The following is a 13,254-nucleotide window of genomic DNA, read 5'->3' as shown; positions in this document are numbered from 1 at the left end:
CTGTTAGTCAGGGCCAAATCCTGCAGGCATCACTGTCCTGGGATAGCAAGATCGGTCCGTGTCTCTGGGTGGTTGTGTTCAAGCGTAAAGCTACCCATGCATATAAGCTGAATTTTAAGTCAGGGTTGGTCTCTGAATTGAGGTTTGCATGTAAGTGGTCTGATTTTTCCGATGTGTGAGGACATGGAGACCTCAGACGGCTCCCTCAGTGCTCGTGGTGGCCAGCACGGCTGAGGATCAGGGCCTCTGCAGCGAAGGAGATAATGTGAGATTTCTGAGTTTGGGGACTTTGGCCAGCAAATAACAAATATATTGGCACAGCATGGGAAAGACGTAAAAATATGTATGTCAGAATGGGGCAGGCTTTTAAGTGTTTTTCATTTAAAATTAAAAGGTCAGATTGAATGGGGTTGTCATCTGGGGACCTGTATGTGCACCTGCCAGTCATACAGAGGGGAACCCGTGTCAGTTTGTGCTGATGGCTGACTCTCTCTGGGAGCTTGTCTGCGCTTAAAAATTGATGTCTGGAACGGTTAAAATGACAATTTTCCTTGTGGCGGTCAGGCTGAGCCATCTGCTCCACCAAGGAATGGGAACGAAGGATCTGAGTGCAAGGCTGCTTTACCACAGTTTAACTGGTGTTCACACTTCGGCTTCTACAAGTATAGCCATACTGATTAAAAAAAAAATAACTCCCCCCCCCAAACTAAGCTCTGAATATTGGTAAGACTTTCAAGTATAAAGGAGATTTAAAAGTGAATGCAAGTTTTGAGCAGTCAGAAAACCAGATGCCGTTCAGCCAGGCTGTTATGTGAGAAGTGTAATTAGCACTTGCTGAAATTATTTTCACAGGTAAGGTTTTCTTTTAAAGGGGTTGGGGAGTCTGGTTACTTCAATTTCTAAGTGACCACTGTAAGGTTATGCTAGGGACACCTGTTTTTCTGAAAGTGCGACTGCACTTCTCTGAAACTTGGACTTATTGCAGAGGTTTTAAACTGTTCATTTCTGAAAAATCTGAACAATATAAGAAAACTCAAACCATACCAGAAGATTGATACTTAAATTCAGACATTGTAAACTACGGCTTTTAGATTTAAGTCTGCAAACAGGAAACCTTGCTTTCCATACTCGTGTGTTAAATTTAGTTTTCTTTTTTTTTCTTGAGAAATGTTGATTCTTACTGTCAATAATACAGCATCAATATTATCAGACAGTGAGTCAACGGACTGTTTCTGATCATCATGTCTTTAAGGATTTTAGAGTTCATAGATCTCAGCCTCTCACCTTATTTTCCGTTCAGCTTGGGATGGCTTTTTTAACTTCTAATCACTTTCTCAGCTTTTTATGAGTTTTACCTTAAATTTAACTAGTTGGAAGAAACAAATGAAGGAAACAATCTTTTGTGAAAGATGGGCTCTCTTGGTAAATTCGTGTTCCAGTAGTTAGACTCTACTTAGTGCTTTAACTGTGATAGCTGATTCCTGCTGTTTGGGCATTTGGTTTAAAGTACCTTTAAATGATAAATTGCCTATTGAAATGGTGCATTAAAATAAGTGGTCTGTATTGTGCTAAGCATAAAAATGAAGATGCAGATGTGTACATGTAGTGGCATGAAGTCTTGGCCACTGTAGATGGTGATCTGGAGGCACAAGAGTCGTACTGAGTTATGCCAGATGGGAGCCTGACAGCGTAAAGCTGTGTTACTAAAGAGACTTTCCTGCTGTTATCTCTCGCAGGACTGTGATAGAAATCTGGGATTTCTTGTTGCAAGATGAAAATCAGAATTAGCTGTGTACAGACCACTGAGCATCTGTTGCTGTGGCTCTGAACTAGGAGGACCTCAGTTTTGTAGAGCTAAAAACCTGCCTGTTGTTACTCATTTCTGTTGTAAAAGCACCTGGATAGTCCTTGTAAAGGTTGTTGGAGGATGTATGAAACCCAGAGGTGGCTCCTTAGGGACAGTCGTTGCATGTATTTCTCTGGGGACTTCGGTGGGGGAAAGACTTGTGCTGGAATCGATGGCAACGATTTGGGTACGTCTGTACTGTGCACTTGTTTGTCTTTCCCTACCTGAACCAAAGCGGGAATGAGCATGACTGCGAGGGGGAGACCCTTTTTTGGGACTTGTTGTCTCTCAAGATATGTGTCTCTTGCCTGCTTCCCCAGCAGAGCTGGCCTGGTTAAGGCATCACTTTGCTAATCCTCTGTGTAGTCCTCTCTGGTGCGAGGGTCTTGGGGGTGCTCCTTGCTGAGGGATGTGTACAGGCAACCGAGAGGAGGGACTTTGCAGAGAGGAGCTCTGCTGATCTTGGGGTTTGGGGGCCTTGAGTCTCAAGAAATGCTCCCCAATGAGAAATGCTTGTTGAGATCACGTCTTGAAGATGTCTGATTTGGTGGTGGCATCATGGCTTGATGGCTTGTGGTGCAGCAGATGTGCAGCTCTTCTGGCACCTTGGGTCTGTCCTCTACATTTGTATTCTGGGTATTTCTGTGCTCAGAGACCCAGACTGACTTTTGTAGCCTTCTGCTGAAGAAATGGGGTCACACACGGAGCAATTTGACAGACCGGCTCAGGTGGATATTGCTGTGACCAGTCAGGCTGTCCCTGTCCTGCCTGGCTGTCGATTGTGGCCAGGAGGGAGTGTGTGCCTGGGTGTCATTGGGTTGCTGCCCCTCTGGGACCATGCTGGGCCCCACTTACTGCTGGGGAGGGTGGTTTCACAGCAGGCTTCAGCTGGGTGGCTTGGGGAAGGCGCATGGGGTCCTGCTCATCTCGCTGCAGGAACCCCAGTCACAAGGTGACGGGGACAGCTGGCGTGGAAAGTAAAGCCAGGCAGATGCGGTTCAACTAGCCAAGTCTGCTGAGTCCTATAACTGATCTTGTAAACATTTCTTGAGTTAAACCTGGTGAAAGACAAGTCCGAGCCAAGATCTTTTAAACACAAGTTGGGTCCCAAGAAATATTGTTTTACCTGGAGCTCCCAGAGGTGCTGTTGTGGGTTGAATTGAAACGGTGTTGGAACCAGAGGGGAATGTTGTTGTCTTCTGCCTTTGCAGATAAGACCGAAGGCATCTTGCCAGGAGCCTGTGGGAAGGACCTGAATTGTATATAACTCTACTTTTCATTTTAAAATGAAAAGTAAACATGCACAACCATAATATTTGCTTGTACTTGTCTCCTTCTTGATAGATGGAGAGAAATTGCTCTTTGGCTGAGTTCACCAGCAATAAAACCCTGCAGTTTACTCATCTTCATCCCAAGCCTCCAGTGAGCGGGAGGGGCCATTGTGATCTCCAGTTGAATTTGTCCTCATCACACCCGAGGGGGAGCGCTGAGGGTCCTGGGGACTTTTATACCTGCCCAGGCCTATGGGGAATCAGGGCTGGGTGCCAAGGTGGGGGCTGTGGGACTGAGCTGGGAAGGTGCCTCCTGGATCAGGGTGGACCTCATCATGCTCTTGTGGTGTTGGCGCAATGGAGATCTACCACCGTTTGGGAGAGGCGAGAGCCCTGTCTCTCTCCTGGCTGCTGTAGCTTCAGGCATGGCATGGGGGACAAGGGGTGCTGGCAGGGGCAGGAAGCAGTCCCACTGGGTGACAGGGAGGAGGGACCTGGACTGTGAGCCACCAGCACTCTTGCTGCATGTTGGTTGTAGGCTTGTGGGCTCACATGCACCCTCATGAGCAGCACAGGTACAACAAACGCAAGCCTGAACTGTGCATTTCCATCATTACAGCAGCAAATAGCAGTAACTTTCTCTGCTGAGCGGTGATGACAAGGCAAGCCTGCACTTGTCACGAGCAGAGATAGGGCCGTCAGGGCGACCAGGATGTGGCCGGGATGTGATGCTGGCCGTGGGCTGGCAGGGGCAGGAAGGAGTGTGTGATTCAGATGCCGCGTATCTCCATGGGATGCACCCGGCAGTTTGTCCTGGCAATGCCACGTGCAAGACGACGGTTGTGTGGCCTGGCTGTCCCCTCTGCTCTACCTTCATCTTCTGCAGAGGGGAAAAATGGCACCGAGTCGGTCACTTCAAGAAAGGGTTGTGTCTGCTTTGCAGCTACAGGAAAGAGTGAGGCAGTCTCCAATGGGAACTGGGCAGAGCTCTTCAGAGAAAAGGCTGTGCTGAGCTGGAGGATGGGGTGAACTGGGTGGTGGTGTAGCTCTGCTTGTGGTACTGGTAAACCCCATGAGCTTCAAACAGAATTAAATGATGCCTCCTGAGGTCATAGAGACGAGCAATGAATTCACCCTGTTCTCTCATTTTATGCCTCATTTTACATCTCCTTTTACACCTCCCCCCCCCCCCCCCCCCCTTCTCAGGGGCATTAAGAGCATAAAGGAGCTGTGGCTTGAGGAGGTGCAAGTTGTTGACCAAGCTCTGGCAGCTGACAGCCGGTGCTGTTTGTTGGCCCAGTTTGAGGTGGTGATGCTTGCTTTTGGGGGCTGCCGAAAGGAGTCCAGGAGTATGGAGGCTTCTGCCTAGGAAAGCTGGGGAGGAAAATGCTGCATTTCGCAGAAGTTGTGTGGGTTAAACTGCAAGTTTTGGAGATGAGCTGTTGGGAGGCCAATCCGGCATGCATCACACGGGTATCTCTCTCTTCGCAGGGCTGGGAAAGAAACCCAAAGTCGTGACTCCAGCAGAGCCCTGCGTGTCTCCAAAAGCCCCACTCTGAGTTCATCCAACCAGCAAGGCTGTGCAGCGTGAGAATCGGTACGTAAACACGTTTCACAGGCGCGAGGGACAACTTCTCAGAAGGATTTGTGGCTTTTCTGACAGTAGCACCTTGTTCATGGCTCTCTGCAAGTTCTCTCCTAATGGAGTGTGGAGCCGGGGTGGGATCACTGGAAAATACAAGACAAACTGGTGGTTCCCTGGTGGTGCTTGCACTTAGAGGCTTTGGTGGGGAAGGGCTCCGTGGCAGAGAGAAGCTGTGGGTGTTCAGAAGTCAGCTTGGACTATGGAGCTGAGGCTTTAGATGCGCTCTGTTGAGCGGTGTGTTGTGTGACAGCACACACGGATAGGTGATGTGGGGGGTAATGACAAATGCACGCATGAGAAATCCACATATATATATATATACACACACACACACACACACAGGCTGTACAAATCTAGGCACATGGAAACAAAGATGCGCAGTGCATATATAGTATATACTATACGGTGGCGTATGAGAGCTTGGGGGTGTATATACCAAATGTCTGTATATACTATATATGGCAATGAAAGAATGCATATGCATTCATGTTCTCTTTTTTCTTTTTCTGTCTGTTCTGTCTTTCTGTGGAGCTGTTGCAAAACTACCAGATTCAACCTCCTGGGGAGCCTTTCTGGCCAAGGTTTCACAAGCCAGCACCTGCTTTGCCTGCCTGACTTCTTTCTATATTTATTCCTCTGCACCCAGTTTTTGCCTTTGCCTGCAAAATGGAACTGTCACAAACATTTGTGCTAGCTTTTGGCTGCACAGGACTTCAGCTTGGAAGTCCCAAGTCTGCTTTTGTGCATGCTGGGGGAGGAGGCATACGTGTGCGTAGCTGTGCATGTGTGCATATAAGCATCCCTGGTCCTTGCTGTCTGCATTATGTGGTCTGTGTTCCTGTGACACTGCAGCAGTCCCTGTGTTCTGTATGCCATGCAAATTGCGCTCTCTGCCCCTTCAAGACATTTTTATGAATCAAATATTCTCAGTTGTCCTGCTTATATAATGTCATTTAAATGAAATTAGCAACGCCTGACCCAGTGGCTGACTGATAATGATCTGTACTGCTGTGCAGGAGGCTTGGGTTGGATGTCATTCCCAGACCCCCGAGTTTTTACTTTCCAGGGTTAGGACTGTGGCAAGAAGAGGGACTTGTGGTGCCATGTAGCAGGGAGCTCCTGGTTAGGCTGTGGTTGGACGTGTCCGTCCTTCTGGTTTCTCTCCTCTGTGTCATTTGGGGTGGAAGGTGCTCTAAAGCAGAGACACTGAATGCCAGCTGATGCTTAGGTACCACTGTTTAAAGTGAGCATGGTAGCAAAGGAGAGGGTATAATGCTATTTCAGCTGGATAACTGAGGGGAGATCCTAATGCTGTCCTGGGGAATATCAATCTGGGGGAGTAGTAGCATGGTGGGTCTCCAATCAGCAAATGCTGCTCGGATGAGACGCGTGCTCGTTCCTGGTACGATGGGTATGACTTGTGCTTATTGAAAAGCAGTGCTGGGCTGCCTGCCAGGAGCCGGGAACCGGCTTGTCCTTGCGTGCTCAGGCCCCTGAGCTCCCAGCCCCTCTAACAGCTATATTCCTTTCTGGCACGGGAGTCCCTCTAAGGTCACAAAGCCATTAGTCCCAGGTTTCAACCCCAGGAGCCATAAAACGTACCCCGCCTGACCCCTGTGCAAAGGCAGAGGCAGCACCAGCAGCCCGCGTTCCCCTGGGTTTCGTTTCCCTGTCCCCACTGTGTGTGCCACTGCAGCCTGCATTCCTCTCCGGTTCAGTAAGCCCTTTGCCTCTCAAGCTGACACAGCTAGTATTTCCTCTGCTGGCAGGGCAGGCGAGGTAGTGGCATTTAACTGTTAAGGAGAACCTCGGTCTGTTCGTGCTGTGGGAGCTCAGGGCAGTAAGGGCTGGTGCATGCCTGGGATGGGGTTTTCTGCTATTCCGGGTGCTGCTCCTCCATGCTTTTTTTCCCCTTCCTTGACTTATATTATTCCCTACTTCATCCTGCTGTTTGTCCTTGCACAAAGCAATGCCTTGGGAATTGTTTTCTGCAAGGAGCTAGAAAACTGAGTCAGAGTTTGTAAAACCCGCACCTACCTGACCCTTCTTAGCCTGGTTTTGGAGCATCTTCTAGCACCATGACTACAGTGCTCAGAGTATCTCTATTTCTGACTGTGGAAAATGTTCCTGGTGACCTGGCTGCTGGCTGGGGCGCGTGGCTCTGGGGGAGGTTTTAGTGGGTTTTTAGAAAAATAATTGATCAGCTGCCCACCAAGAGCTAGTCCCAGCCTGCATTGCATTGATGTTGCCCTCGTGTACCACTTAGTGGCCCTTGTACTGTTGGCTCTTTAAAGCTGCCTTTATAACTACCAGTGTAATGGCCATGTGCTGGTGCTGCCTTGCAAAGTTTATTTTTTGCAGTGGTAGCGATGGATCACTAGGTTAAATGTGGTTCTTATTCAAAAAGGCAGAAAGCTTTGTTTTCTTCTAAAGCAAAGGTTTACGTGGTTTTTTTTTTTTTTTTTTGTCACCTGTGATATCAGGGGCTAAACTTGCGTTGCCACGGGCCCCTGACCTCTGCCTAGTTAGTGGAGGTAATTGTACAGCCTCTGTCGCTGCAGGATTTCGGCTCCTCCCGAAGCCTGCGCTTCAGTACCAGTGAAAGCCAGATGTACTATAATGTTGCTTTTTTACGGTTTGTTTTGGCCATACATGGGCAGAGTCAGCTCTGGAATTCCTTCCCTATAAATTCAATAGCATCTTGTGGGTGGTGCTGGGGAATCACTCTGGTCTGGTTGGATCGCCTCTGCGGCCTGTTCCCCTTGAAAACGCCCCGATTTGCACATTCCTGAGAGGCTGCCTGCTCCTGGAGCCGATGGCTGCAGCTACCAGGAAGCTGTTGTCCTGTGCTGGCAGGCGTAGTTACCTCCCTGCTGCCCGCGGGTCGGCTGTTGCAGCCGAAGAGCGATGCCCGTGGGAGCAGTGGCATGGGTATATTGCTCCTGTGTGCAGGCAGACTCTGCAGGGAGAGTTGTGCCCTCTAAGTATAACTGTTCTGCCTCCTAAATTTGCTGTATGGGCTTCAGCACTGACCCTCAAGCCCCTCTCCCAGGGGTGGGGAGGCTGGGCGTTCCCCTGTTCCCTCCTGCTATGGGATGTTGTGTTGTGTGTCCCAGCAGGGATCGAGGGGTGCTGCCATCCTGGGGCTCCTTGTCCCTGCAGGAAGATCTCGCCTTGTCCAAGCAGCGTGTTCCTTTCTTCAGAGCTGTGTTTTTTTCCCTTTTGTAAAGCAAAATCAAATACACGGTTTTTGCGAAGCACCAGCTAGATGAGCTGGCCAGGGAATCTTTCCCTGCCCCAGGTGAGCAGCCAGCGTGGGACCCGGCAGCAGGACCTCTCTGGTGGGACTGATCGTTGAGCCTTGCCTTTTTCTGGTGCTGAGCTGGTGTCACTATAAACACAGCCTCAGTTTGCCTATTTGCCTTCAAAGAACACTCCAAAAAATAGTTCTGGGAGGTTTTCTGCTGATGAGTTGAGGGATGAGAGGGAGGTTTGCTGTAGGGGGCGAGGGGCGATGGCTCCTGGAGCTGCTCCTGTTGCATGTCCCCATGCATCCCTGGGAGGGGACAGGGATGCAGTGTCACTCACCGAGCCAGGAGCCACCAAAGCGCAGGTCAAGACAGTGACACGTGGCCCCATGTCCTGGCTCTGCGTGGGTCGGCGACAGCGATGTGTTCGGCTCAGGCTCCAGAGGGGCAAGTCATCCCTGTGCCAAAGCCAGGGAGAGAAGGGCGATTTTTTTTTTTTTTTTGACATCCTTTGGAGTTTTGATCTCCATATTTGGAAATGTTTACCCATTGCTCTGATCTATTGCAAGGGAGGGGAGGTGACTCAGGGTCTGGTGGAAGCAGGATTTGAATTCCTGTAGTAAGGTTCCCCCCCCCCCCCCCCCTTTCTTGTTTTGGAAGCTTGTTGTGGTCAGTTTTCAGTTCTCTCTTGCTCCTGGACCTTGTTCCAAATTTGATCTGCTCGAGAGGGAAGTGAGTTAGCGAAGGAGCTTGCCTGGATGCTGGTAAGTGCATCATTGCTGCTTTAGCAAGCAACTTGGGATTTTTTTTTTTTGTTTTGTTTAGTCAGATGGATTGCATCAAAGCGTGTGCGTTGCTGGTGGAGGCAGGCATGTGGATCGCCAGTCAACAGCAAGGGACCCAATGAAACCTTCTGTAGCAGGGAAAGCTGGTTTAGTGGATTGGTCTCAAAGGCAAAATGTTTCTTCAGGCCTAGGTATAAAGATAATTTAAGCCAGCTCCCATTCAGTCACGCTCTTCCTTTTAGTTTCACTGGTTAATGCAGCAAGGCAGCAGAGCACTGTAGAGTTAAATGAGTATATATGCATGTGGTCAGCAAGTAAAATATAGCTTAAGTATGATTTCTGTCTCCTAAGCAAGAGTGTGTGTTAAAGAGGCTGCGTAACATATGGATATATTTCTCTCAAATGTTAATATTTAACTCTGTTTTGTTAGGGACCTGAAGAAGTTTAGCTGCTGTAACTGGATGAAGGTTCAGTGTCTGGTTTTTCCTGTTATTCTTTATTTTTCCTTAGTGTGAAGTTTTTAATCTGTCTGGCATTGCAGCTGGCTGCTTCTCTTTTCTTTTTTTTTCTTTTTTTTCCTTTTCCCTCCTCCCCCTCTTCCTTTCTCTTTCCTGAAAGGAAACTGCAGTTCATCCAGACAGTCAGGGGCGTGGGGGGAACCTGGAAGATGCTCTGCTTCCTGTTTTATTCATGGCAGCTAAAACCATGCTGGGGAATCTGGAGCGGAGATCCACCGTCCTGCATTCCTCTTGTCATTTGGAGCATGTAACACATATAGAGTGCTTTTAACGCTGCTCCGGGGGTTGCGTAGCAGCCAGTCCCGTGCCTCGGACAGAAAGCTCTGCACTTCGTCCTTTTACTTGGGAAGGGGCGTTGGTGAAACACGGTTTATCATTCCTACTGCTGGTTGCTGATGCCTGTATCTTCTTGGCTAACTGGTATTTTTAGGCTGATTCAAACCTGTGTTATCATACTCTCCCTGTTTTAAATTGAAGACCTTTGTTAGACAGTTAAATCTCTTGGTTTTCTTTTGCCCTTTTAAATAGGGAGTAATACTCAGTGGAGGTTTGGTTTTCCAGAGATGTAGATTTGCAGCAGGTCCTCAAGGTGCGAAACTGGCTTGATTGTTCTGGGCAGGGAAAGATACTTGGCTTAGTTTGCAGGAGGATGGGAGGCGAGCTGAAAAGCACTCAGCCACAAAAGGTGATGAAGGGACTGGTGGAGCATATTCCTGCAGATGGGATGTGTTGGGAGTTTGCAGACTTTCGCTGCATTTTAATCCTTGTTGTTGCAACAAGCTACTTGAATTACTGTAGCTTTTGGGGTCAGGGCCCCGCTGGGCTGGGCTTGGTACCGGTGCAAAGAAAAGAACGGATGTCCTAAAGAGTGTACGGCCTGAACAGACAGTGTAGGTGATGGGTTGGAAAACAGGGCACCGGGGAGGCGTATGGAGCTGTTGCAGCATGTGAAGCCTCAGCCCATCAACTCGCCAAGGAGCCACCCATCCTCTGTCATGCGTGGTGGTGCAAAGCCGTGGAGGGCAGCAAGCTGGTGGTCTGTGTCGCTCTTCGTGCGCTGTGCTTTGCCTTTGCACGCGTGGCCCTGCGCAACGGGCGATGCCTCCTCCCCACGCAGTGCTTCCCCCGCTCGGTCGTGTCCTGGATCAGCCCCTGCTTCTGGTGGCACTTGGATGTGGTGCATCCAGGCTTTGCCAGCTGCTTGTGGCCAAGCTTGATGTTTCGGGGACAGCATGGCAGGACTGGAAATGATGATGTTCTGTTCCCCTCGCAGTTTCCCCTCCTTTCTCGCTTGCCAGGACAGGCTGCTTGTTGGAAGACAAGGACGAGCAGTGCCTGCGTGCCATAACCCGAAGTTCAGGGCAGTGCTATTCTGACACGCCGGGGGAAGCACACTGGGGCTGTTAATCTTCACGTGCCGATCCTTCTCTGGGCAACATCTCATCACCGCAAGGATGTGACTTGAGAGCTGGATGGTCTGTGAAGGATGAGCTCCCCAAGTGCTGCCTGTGTCCCCCCGATGGGTGCTGGGCAGGGCTGGGGGAGCTCTGGAGGACGGAGGATGCTCACGGCTGGGACCGCAGGCTGCCAGGGCTCTCTGGTATTTCTCCAGGAGCTGGGCAGATGCAGTGATCACTGATGCTAACCAGGATCCACAGCAGATTTTCTTCTGCTCCAGGAACAGAGCCATTAAGGGGTGACCTGTAAATTAATACAGCTGTCTAAAGATTTTTCCTCCTGCAGCCTGGCACCCTGTAAACGCTCGACTCAGAAACCTTCCATGACGCTGGACCTCGAGCGTGCTCAGAGAGCTCCATGCCTGCCTTTCTTAAGCTTCTCTCAGTCACTTCTAATGTTGTATTAAACGCAGAGGATTTGCTTTAGCTCCCGTGTAAGGAGGATTGGTTTGCAGCCCATCCTTCATCCCGGCTGTTGCACCGATTGATCCAGGGCTGGCACTGCACAGGACGTGGCGAAATGGTGACACCGTCACTGCGTGACTTGGGTGCTGCGAGGGGATTTAGTGTGCACTAAGGGCTGTGTGTACGTGCCCCACAGCAGGTAAGCTGCCCCAGATAGCATGGGGCTAGCACACGTGGGCATGGAAGGGATGAAGGCAGACAAGATTATGAGCCTAGATGGTTCTACACATCTGATACTTTGCATTTCTGTAGGCAAAGCTTTCAGAGCCCTTAAAGACTAAATCATGCCCACAGCCTGAGGAAAGCGGTTTTATCCTGGTTTGCAGGTGTAGAAACTGAGGCACCGTGTGGCAAATTTGGGAGAAGTGCAGATCTCTGGGCTCCACGTGATAGTTCATGCTCAGCTCCTGCATACAGGTGGGCGCTTTGCAGCCTCGTGCTGAGTGGTACTGTGAAACTCATCCCTCTTACTCTAATAAAGTCATACTTTTCTGAGCACTAAATATTTCTGCATCAGTTGCTTAAAGGTAAACCAAGTCGTATTGAGTATTTCATAAGGTTGATATATGTTGCTGGTGTGTGACATGATCCCAACATATATCGTTACTTCAGGAATTTCCAGATGGCACCTTACCTAATTGTACCACTGCTCCTTCCTAGGATCTGAGCAGAGTGCAGGCTTTTAAGAAATGTCTGTTGTTATTAGCTTTATAATACACATTCTTGTGTAACAGCTGTTGCAAGCAGCAGGAGGTCTCACTCGCAGCCCAATTCTTCAGTCAACTTTGAGGGGAGGGAATTTGCTCCTGTGAACTGGGTATTTGCATTTGGGATGAGATCTCGCAAATGACAAAAACTTGTTTGCCTTCAGTGAGCGTGTCGGTTCAAGGATTCGCGTGCCTGGGAGGAGGAAACAAGTTGCTCTTGTTGCTTTACCACTGTCTTCTAATAGTTAACTGTGCTTATTGCTTGACGTGGGGGGGGATGACTACGTTTTAAAGAAACATCAGGTTTCGAAAGCCTGGCTGCCTGCAGTGGGGAGGAATGAAGTCCTTGTGCTGTGCTGTCTCACACCCCTACTGTGAAAATATCACAGGGACGAGTTCCAGTGGAGCTGCCCATTTTTGGCAGCCACTTCCCTCCTACATCCTTGTTCTTCAGGTAAAGCCCTCTTCAACTCCGTTAGCCGTAACCCTTTCCTCCCTGAAAAGTCATTATCATCCCTTGAAATTAAGGAAAAGACAGGAGGAGGGAATAAATGGATGTTAAGAAGTAGAAAACAATCAATTAAATAGTACATAGCATGTAATTTTCCTTGGAAACTTACCATGAAATTGAGGAGCACTTTAACAACTAGTAATTTAAATTGCATTTGAACACTGCTAATGGGTTGTTTGCATGGGAATTTCGGTCATTTCACAGCAGGTCGTTGTCTTTAGTACCCCTTCATTCAGTTTAAAAATAAATAAATAAATTAAAATCTCATAATGAGGAAGATGCTGTCGACAACTGGTCCAACTGTTGCTAGTAAAAGGTGGTACCATGGAAATTTTGCAAGGCCCTGTTACATTCAGCATCATTCAGAGCATTTACATCCTTAGCATCAGCTCTTCCAGTGTTAACTCCATGGGAATTTGGCATATTTTATCTAAAAAGCTTATTGCTAAAAGTTAGGAAAGTAACATCCCTGTTGCACTCACAAACATGATGGAGGCGAGGTGGCTGAAGAGGCTCCTCCAGGTTCATGGGGTTGGGGTTTGCAGCCATGGGACCAATCTGGGAACGCAGCCCACAGCTCTGTCTTTATCACCTCAAACGAATCATAACAACATTTGGGATCTGATCCTGGCTTGCTCCATCTGAGGAGGAGCAACAGAGAGGTGCTGATCAGCTGTAGCTGCGGGATATTTTTACTTAACTTATTAGTCTTGTTTTTCCAGTGTTTAATGCTCTCCTCCACCACTATTTTACTTATAAAATGCCAGCGATTTTCAGCAAAAGGCAGTATCAGCCTAATCA

At 48.8% G+C, this 13,254-nt stretch overlaps 1 protein-coding gene across 8 annotated transcripts in view; it reads left to right on the top strand.

Moving 5' to 3' along the window:
* LPP (LIM domain containing preferred translocation partner in lipoma) overlaps window positions 1-13,254 on the top strand; it is a 352,635-nt gene that overhangs the window by 20,026 nt on the left and 319,355 nt on the right. For 3 of the 8 annotated variants that reach the window (XM_076341104.1, XM_076341103.1, XM_076341105.1), the window contains exons 2-4: window positions 4,609-4,714; window positions 5,294-5,343; window positions 10,587-11,374. The gene's annotated coding sequence lies outside the window, so the exon portion shown is untranslated. Of the gene's footprint in view, window positions 1-4,608; window positions 4,715-5,293; window positions 5,344-8,706; window positions 8,775-10,586; window positions 11,375-13,254 lie in introns of those variants that run through there. The other 5 variants (XM_076341110.1, XM_076341109.1, XM_076341108.1 and 2 more) reach the window with 4 other exon arrangements.

The sequence above is a fragment of the Aptenodytes patagonicus genome, chromosome 6, assembly GCF_965638725.1.
Source record: "Aptenodytes patagonicus chromosome 6, bAptPat1.pri.cur, whole genome shotgun sequence".
NCBI classification, from domain to species: Eukaryota; Metazoa; Chordata; class Aves; order Sphenisciformes; family Spheniscidae; genus Aptenodytes; species Aptenodytes patagonicus.
Note: the sequence above shows the minus strand (reverse complement) of the source record. Positions and strands in the feature narration are given on the sequence as shown.